A 9,185-nucleotide genomic window follows, 5' to 3' on the forward strand; every position below is an offset into this window, starting at 1 on the left:
CCAAGGATTAATAAAGTTGATGACTTTATGACTATAGGGACCTAGAGGAGTCCAGATCTGAAACCATGTCCATATGACAAGCTCAAACCCGAGAGTGACTCCATCATGCCCCAAAATGGCCATAAATATTCCCAATAGAAGATCAAATCACAAAGAGGTCAAGATATTAACTTTATACCTCAACTTGGTCCCCAAAACATAGTAGATAATGGATCTACAACCTTCTTCTCAATCCAAGCTCCTCAATCTCCAATCCTCCTTCTAAAACTCCTTAAAAATCACCTTTCAAGCTCTCAAACACACACAAAAGGGTACCAAGCTCGATCTAGGTTTTTCTCTGGGTGAAAAGATGATGAGGGGGGGCTAAAATGGAATATAAGTTGTTTAAATAAGGTGGAAAACCTTGAAAATTATGGGTTTCTCACTCAGCTCCAAATCGTCGAGTTGAGCCTTGCAACTCATCGAGTAGATTTGTAAAATTGTGCGAACTCCTTAGTTTCTACACGACGAGTCGGGACCTCCCAACTCTTCGAGTAGGTCCTACCATACGCATAAAACCTCGGATTTCCATACCTGCGAATCAGGATATTACAATTCTCCCGCACTAGGATCAGACTTCACCCTCGAAGTCATTCTCTGTATACATCTTTAGGTACTGCTCGTGCATCTCTGACTCCGACTCCCAAATCCACTCAGGTAGCTCTAACCGATAAGCTCTATGGTCCACTCACGCACTTGCCATGTAAGGACCAATGCATCTAGGGCCCAGCTTGCCCTGCTTCCTGAATCGGATCACCCCTTTCCATGGGGATACTTTCACGAGAACAAAGTTGATGACCTGGAACTCTAGCTCGGAACGCCTTCACTCTACGTAACTCTCCTGACGAATCTGAGCCATCAGCAACCTCTATCTGACTTGTTGGATATGCTCTATCTTCTTGAGCACTACATCGGTGCTTCTTATCAATAGTCATATCAAATCAAACACTCCAAGAAGTGCATTCAAAAAAATCAGAAGATAAAACAACTTTCGCCAAGTCAACCGGAATCAATCAGAACCCTTTAGTCTGAAGAAGGATGAACCCGTTGCCGTTGCAGAATCATTTCTGTCTCTTCGAAAATATGGAATCTATATCGGTCAGTTCCCAAGACAGACCGCCCATGCAATCGCTCGTCGAATAGTCGTCTTGACAAAGCACTTCCAACTATGATTAACTCTATGTGACTGATAGAAACGCGTCATTGGCAATAATTAGTTGATGAACACTTATTTCCTTCATATTAGTCGATCCTGACCCAAAACCCAAAAGAAACGGAGGGGTCATCTCGCACCTGAAGACGAAACACAGATACTACCATCAGAACCAATATGTAGAGTGAACCTCAATACGCTGCTCTCAATTCTCATACACTACAAGAATGACATGCTTAACCGCATGGAAATCGAAATTTTACACTATGTCCGACCCCTCATCGGTCAGATCCACTCTACTACTAAGCCCAGGAAGATTCATCTCCAACCCCAAGCTGAATAACCATGACTGAACGGAACTATTCACAAATGTCCGCAAACATAAGCCGCAACTACCTTCCCATGTTTATTCCAAAGCCGAATGCAAGGTCGACTCCAGACCCAAAAGTTAAACCACTCAAGGCTACCCTTAACACAGTAAGCAATACAGCTTTGCATCCTTTCACTCCTATAGAGCTACCTCAACCTATCACATGGTACACACAATTACTAAGTTTGCCTTGCCCCAGACAATATTACAGTCGATCTACAATTACATATCACTTCCTACCTTTATCGTCTATGATTAACTAATTCCATGCGTGTTGTGGTCCTCCCCAAGCCAAGCAAACTAACCCACCCATGTCTAACATATCATATGGAAACCATAACCACTCAAAATGAAATCCATTTGAAACTCTGAATCCCCAAACTGCCCATCCTTTACACAGATAGAGCAGAACTCAAACATAAGAGTTTGGTCTGACAGCAAAATTTATGCCACTCATATTCAATCTGATACTCAACTCATTACCCAAGGTTTGCATCTCTACGCTTGATATTGCCATATTTATACTTATTTTTAGGCAGTATTTAAGTGCATTTTTATTAATAAATTGATAATATGTGCAGAATAGTGATACTTATGAGTTTTAATTGATATTTTCAGTCAATACAAAGGATTTTCGAAGAGAGGGACCAAAGGTGACAAATTGGGGAACATGGGAGGCTTGGAAGACAAGAAAATAATAATTTCGTAATTTCAGCTTAATTCACGACGTGGCGGTGAAGCCCACGACGTGGCATGGGTGTTCCAGAAGATAAACATCGTGACGCGGAGGATTTCCTTGAAGGATACGTATTACTTAAAGCCCACGACGTGGCGCATATGGCCACGACGTGGCGCAGGTTTTTAAGGATTATATAAGTTCTTCTATTATTACGAATAAGAGAACTTTTGGCAGAAGAAAAGAAGTTCCAGGAGACGTTTCAGAGAGCAAGGAAGGTCCTGGAAGAGGGATTTCAACACCAAAAGAAGTAAAGTTTTATATTTAGTTGATTATAAACATGTTTTTCATTAGTTTTAGCTGTGTTAGTTTAATTACTATGATGAGCAGCTAAATCTAGCTACTTTTGCTTAGCTAGATGAAGCTTTGAACTTATGAATAGTTATATGTTTATGGATTAATTTAAGTTGGTAAGAGTTGCTTGTGTTTGATTTGTATAACCTAGCATGTTATTATTTGCTTATCTAATTGCTAGATTGCATGTTCTGTGTAGCTTAGTGACCATGAAACTACATGAACTTGTTTACCTAATAATTTAGTGAACATTGAATTGTTAGAGCTAGGATTGACCAATCTTAGTTAGTAATTAGGCTAAATAAATCTTAGCTGTGCTAGAGAACGTGAATTGTGATCATAATTGCGTTTATACAACAAATCTTACATAGCATATCTACATTCATAATTAGTTCTGTGTTTAATTATGTGTGAACATACATGGTTTAACATGAATTAGTTACTTATTGGTAAGATAGAACTAAATTACTAATATAACTAAAACCCAACTTAATAACCCATAATCATTAGCTAGCCATAAGGAAGAAGTGGATTCAACTAAGCAAGAGTGTTTTTTATTAATTTGATTAAGTTCATCTGATCTTGCAAAATCAGATAAAACCCCCTTATTAAATTTATTAATAAATTAGGTTAATTTAATAGTAATTAGGTTAATTAGTAACACCATTCCCTGTGATCGACACCCGACTTACCTAAGCTATATTATAATCTGACTAGGTACACTGCCTATAAGTGCATAATTAGTCTTAGTTTGTTAGGTTATAAATATTAAAATTAGTGGGTACTTTTGTGCACATCAAGTTTTTGGCGCCGTTGCCGGGGAACGGTGCAGATTATTAGTATTTAGATACATTAGATTAATTGTTTTTTTTTAGGAATAAAATTTGCAGAAAGCTTAATTGGTTAATTATTTTACTAGCTTATCTTAGTTTAATTTTTATTCTGGTCGTCACAGAGTTCACGACGTGAGATTTAGTATACTCACGACGTGAAATCTGAGATTTCATTTTTTAGTTTTTTTTTCTTCTTATTTTAGTCCAGTTTTACGTTTTAGTTAGCAAGTTGCAGGAGTTAATGACCAGAGGTTCAAACACACCATTGTTGCCACCACTAGAAGATCCCGAGTCTGCAATTCACAAGAAAAAAACGCCCTTGCAAGAATTGAAGTCAGCCTTCTCTAGGAAGGCAGGAAAGAAGACAGGAGAGTCAAGTTCATCAACAAAGCACGAGAGCAATCTTGAGAATTTGGATCATACAACCGTGCAAACCGAGTACGAAAGCGACACCGAGCCAGAATTTGAAGAACACACGAGTGAACCCGAGAACGAGCCAAGGAACGAGATGGCAGATATTGAAGAAATGTCCATGGGAGCTTACAAAAAACGGATCCGAGAAGATGTGGGTCCCGGATTAGTCCAACCCGCAATACCTGCCAATGCCACATTCGAGCTGAAGGGACACATATTGACTGCGCTGAAGGACATCCCATTTTTCGGGAAAGACCATGAGGATGCTTTTAAGCATCTAGATGAAGTCAATGACATTGCAGATTACTTCAATGTCCCAAATGTCAACAGGAACACAGTCTTGCTTAGGATGCTACCCGTCACCTTCAAAGGAGCTGCTAAGGAGTGGTTAAAAGCACTCCCACCGGGTACAATCACCACTTGGGCTTAAATGCGTGAGCAATTCCTAGATCAGTTTTGCCCACCATCCAAGATAGCCAAACTCAAGAAGGCAATAGCCAACTTTGAGCAACAGCCGGGGGAGTCACTATACGAAGCATGGGAGCGGTACAAGGGCTTACTCAGAAACTGCCCGCAACATGACATAAATGTGCAGCAAGAGATGTCGATTTTTTATGATGGGGTCAATGTGATGACAAGACAACTCCTTGATTCTCAAGGACCGTTGACAAGGAAAAATCCAAGGGAGGTCAAGGAGCTAATTGAAGAATTCGCGAAACACTCCCGCGAATACCATAACCCGAGGCAGGATGGAAGCAAAGGCGGTGGAGGGGCCCAAACTGAAGAAATTGCAGCTGTCATGGCCATGCTAAATAACATGGATCGCAGGATAACACAAATGGACCAGTCGATACACGCCATAAGAGTGGGGTGCGAGCGATGAAACGGCCCACACTTGACCAAGGACTGCAACGTGGATGAATTTGGGAACAGAAAAGCTCAAGTGTGCTACTCTAATGAGGATAAGTTTGAAGAGGACTGGAGGAAACCGAAGAAGGAGTGGCTGCCATATGAAGAATATAAGAAGCAAAAAGAAGAGAAGTATAGGCAGACAGGTCGAGGCCTCTATCAAAAGGAGCAGCAACCAGCCGAGAAGAAACCTGACCTAGAGACCATTTTAATGAAATTTATGGAAGCATCGGAAAAGCGACACGAGGCCACGGATTCTGCTATTCTGGAACAACAAACATTGATAAAGAATCAGCAAGCCTCCATCCATAACCTTGAAGTACAATTTGGTCAACTAGCAACCCTAGTTCATGAAAAATTGTCCCCGAAGAGTCCCGAAATACAGAACCAATCTCATGTAATGGCCATAGACACCGAAGAAGAAGCTATCTCGAAGTTCCTGGAAGCATTGGACGAAGAACCACGAGCGCCCGATCAAAAGAAGAAGAAGATCAAGATCGAAAATCATGAAGCTGCTGAGTTCCAGAACTCACGACGTCAACCTTATATGTCCACGACGTGGGCCCGTCATGAACAGAAAAATTCTGCAGACAGTTCGGTTTATGAGCCGACTTTGCCTTTTCCTTCCCAAGCCACCCTTAGTCCACTGGAGAGAGAGCATAGAGAGTTTGTCAAGCAGGTGAAAGAGATCCCGATTAATACCCCTTTTGTCGAGTCCTTATCCAAAGTTCCCGAGAACCAGAAATTACTGCAAGACTTAATGGACACTCGAAAGCAATTAAAGAAGCAGTCTACAGTAATTTTAAGTGAACAAACTTCAAAAGTTGTGTTGGGAGAGACACCAGAAAAGATGGGGGATCCTGGACGCCTCACTCTTCCATGCGAGTTTGGGAATAAAATGAAGGTTAATGCTTTAGCCGATTCTGGGGCTAGCATTAATCTAATGCCTTTTTCATTTTATCAAAAATTGGAGATTTAGAAGATGAAGGCTACAAAAATGAAGAATCACATGGCGAACCGTTCGGTGACACAACCCCGAGGCATAGTGGAGGATATTTTGGTGAGAATTGGAAAATTTATTTTTCCAATAGACTTTGTAGTATTGGACATGAAAGAAGATCCAGATGTTCCGATAATCCTAGGCCGGCCATTGCTCAACACTGCTGGTGCCCTTGTTGATATCCGCGAGTCGAAGCTCACTTTGAGGGTTGGAGATGAACAAGAAGTCTTTGGAAAAAAGGATGACTTTCAAGAAAATAAAGAAGAGGTGTTCACAATTAATGAAGAGAATGAGCTAGAAGAATTGGAAAAGCTTATGGAAGAAGAGATAAAAGTAGTTCATCAAGTCAAAATGACAAAACCAAAGGCATCTGTTCCACATTGGATTGAAGTCATAGCTTACAAGAATCCGCCTTCTTGGGTAAGCAAAGAGGATGAGGAAATAACAAGTGATGAAGAGGAGGTCACTTCAAGAGTAACAAGGCCGGTGGTGAAAACAGAAGAGAATGATATAAAGTACGAGGAGGAAACCAAGGGCACAAAACGCAAGCTTGAGGAAAAGGGAAAAGCTAAAAAGGAGAATTCAAAGAAGGCGTATAAAAGGAGAGTTCAAGCTTACAAAAGGCGGTTCAAGGAACAAAAGATCTTGGTGGAGGACTCTTCCGAAGATTCAACGTAGAAGGCACGGAGTCCAGCTCAAGACTCCAAGAAAAAGAAGCGCTTCTCGGGAGGCAACCCGAGTTTGGTTTGCATTTTCTTTTTAAAAATTTTCTTTCTTTTCTTTTTAAGTAGGAAAGACATCGATTCTTCAACTATAAAAAAAACGATAACAAGTAGAAAATTAGCTGTAGGGAACTTTAAATAATGATTGATAGGCAAATTAATTAATTAATATGATAAACACTATGGAGATTTTGCATCTGGCAGTCTCCACGACGTGGGCATAGCCCAGCCACGTCGTGGGAAAAAGGGAATGCGCGACTGAGAAAGACACAATTTGAGTTCCACGACGTGGGCATCACCCGCCACGTCGTGGCCCTTAAAAATCAAGGGGGACCAGTTGTTTAAAACCCTTTGACTGATAATGCTCATTCCCACTTGTGAGGCTGCCGCACGAACGGAAACATTGTAACCCCACAGCTAATTTCGTATTCTACTGCTAATTTCCTTGCAAGATCTTGCCTATTAATCTATTTGGTACGTGTTTCCCTTATTATTTTGTAGCAATTCTTCTAATTTCAAGTTTTCATGGTTAGGGCTTGTATGATTCACGAAATTGGTTGAATCTAATGGTTAATTTTAAATTAAATATACCTTTAATGGTCATAGGAACAAACCCCAACCATTGATTTTAGTAGAAATCGCATGCAAGTCGATCGACCCACAAGCTGTGAACGACGCGACCCACGACGTGGCACAGCCTGGCCACGTCGTGACTTCTGTCACAATATTAAAACTGTTTAATGTGTTGGTTGTTTGCTGTTTTGGTTTGTTTTAATTGCAGAAATGGGACCAAGAAGAGCTGTTCCGCAGGAAGAAGACCCGATAGATGTCGCAAGCATACATCCTTTATACCAGTTTCCTCAAAACATTCCCCGACCGTTGCTAACAACCTACGAGAATCGGCTTGGATGGTTATACAACAGGGAGTTTGCAATAGCCCCGATTATTGATTGGGGATGGCTAGGTGGAGTGGGCATGGTAGCGGAGCTGGGACGTTATTGGTCAAAGACTTATGTTGGAGATCAATTTTCGTTTACTTGTCACGGGTGGAGGAATTTATTCACCATTCAAGAACCCGTGTACCGGGAATTATCGGTAGAATTTTTCTCTATCGTATGTTTCGAAGAACGCACCCTTGATGCCACCTACAATAGAGCACTTGTTTTTCGTTTGGGTGGTGTATATCGTGAGTGTAGCCTTCGGGAATTTGCTTGGCGCATGGGGCTTTATACGGAAGTGGAGACGCAATCTTCGTTTTTTATCCCTTTCTTGCTTGGATGTGTGCGGAATTTTGCTCCGGGTACCTTGGATGTGCAGTTTTGGAGGGGCATTTCTAACCATGAATACAACACTCGTGATTCGAGTGAGTCACAAATTCGGAATCCTGTTTTCCGATTTTTGCACCGCCTCATCACGTTTTCAATCAATCACAAGCATCATGGTGACAAGGTCCCCATCCAGAATCTATTTTATTTATGGACTCTTATTACCCCGGGGGTTTGCTGTGATTTGCCTTATATGTTGGCACGGTTTATGGGGAAGAAAGCGGCCAATTCTAGGCCTGGGAGCCCGATTACTGGGGGGCATTTGGTTACTCGCCTGGCTAGGTCGTATCATATTTTGACCCATGACTTTGTCAGGAATCTTACTCGATTCCCGGATACCGACTTGACCATTCAAGTCTTGGGTGTGATGTGAGCAGTTGTGAATATCGGGGGTCGTTTTATGATACCACCAATAGATGACGAGGAAGAGGAGGGGCAGCCGGGACAGCAACCACCCGTTAGGCCGAGGCGTCGAAATGTGCGGGCTAGAGGCGAGGTCGAGCGAGAGCGTGCTGCTTCGCAGTATGTGCAGGGAGTGCCCACCGACCCTTTTCAGAGTCGGGTTGGAACATATTTGGATAATCTACGGGGTCATGCCATTTACCATACCCAGCTTACCGAGGGTATTTATTCACATTTGGGTGTGACCCGACCACCTGCTATGCCACCGCAGTATCCTTATTTTCCGACATGGGAGGAGTTATGGCGTCCGCAAAATGATGGGGCAGGACCAAGTGGAGCACAAGATCAAGATGATGATTGATTTTATTTTATTTAGTAGTTTTTTTTTGTTTTGTTTTTTTCTTTGGTGTGTGATGTAAAACCTTATTAAAACTATGATGTTACTTTTTGTTTCTTTTGGGTTGTTCTACCTTTTCAGATTAGCGTTGGAATTCTAAGGAGCATAGCCGGTTATCTTTCGAGTCGTGTTTGTCTAGTCAAGGAAGCTTAGAGTTGTGAGTCCGAGCCCACAATTCAGAATAAGTATGGGGTATTTTAGGAGAGCGGTTCTAGTTGGAACATATATTTGCATAGAAGTGTCGGACACCAGTTAGCCATTGGTCAACGCTGCTAGAGTAAATAAAGCCAATAAGTCATTTTCTACTGCTGCTTAGTTCCACGACGTGAACTTCTTGTGCCACGTCGTGGCACGCTTACAGTTTGTAATAGTTCAGCATTATGGTGTTCGTAGTCTACACCCGAATCACGACGTGAATTCCTTATGCCACGACGTGATCCAGTATATCATTGCCATATTTTTTCATTCTCAATACCCACTTTGACGAATTGAAGTTCGAGTCTTGTTCTACACCGAGTTCCTATTTTTGGGAGTCCAATTCCGCGTTTTCCACACTTTTCAAGATGCTCATGCCGCTATTCCAGGGGAGTC

General features: G+C 41.8%; 1 non-coding gene across 1 annotated transcript; it reads right to left on the reverse strand.

The window, feature by feature from the left end:
- Positions 1 to 4,317: 4,317 nt before the first annotated feature.
- On the reverse strand, positions 4,318 to 4,424 carry LOC145007693 (small nucleolar RNA R71). Its single transcript, XR_013663065.1, has one exon. It is a non-coding gene; the product is annotated as a small nucleolar RNA R71 (small nucleolar RNA).
- Between the last annotated feature and the right edge of the window lie 4,761 nt (positions 4,425 to 9,185).

This window comes from Lactuca saligna, chromosome 7 (genome assembly GCF_052625555.1).
Source record: "Lactuca saligna cultivar CGN05327 chromosome 7, ASM5262555v1, whole genome shotgun sequence".
Lineage (NCBI taxonomy): Eukaryota > Viridiplantae > Streptophyta > Magnoliopsida > Asterales > Asteraceae > Lactuca > Lactuca saligna.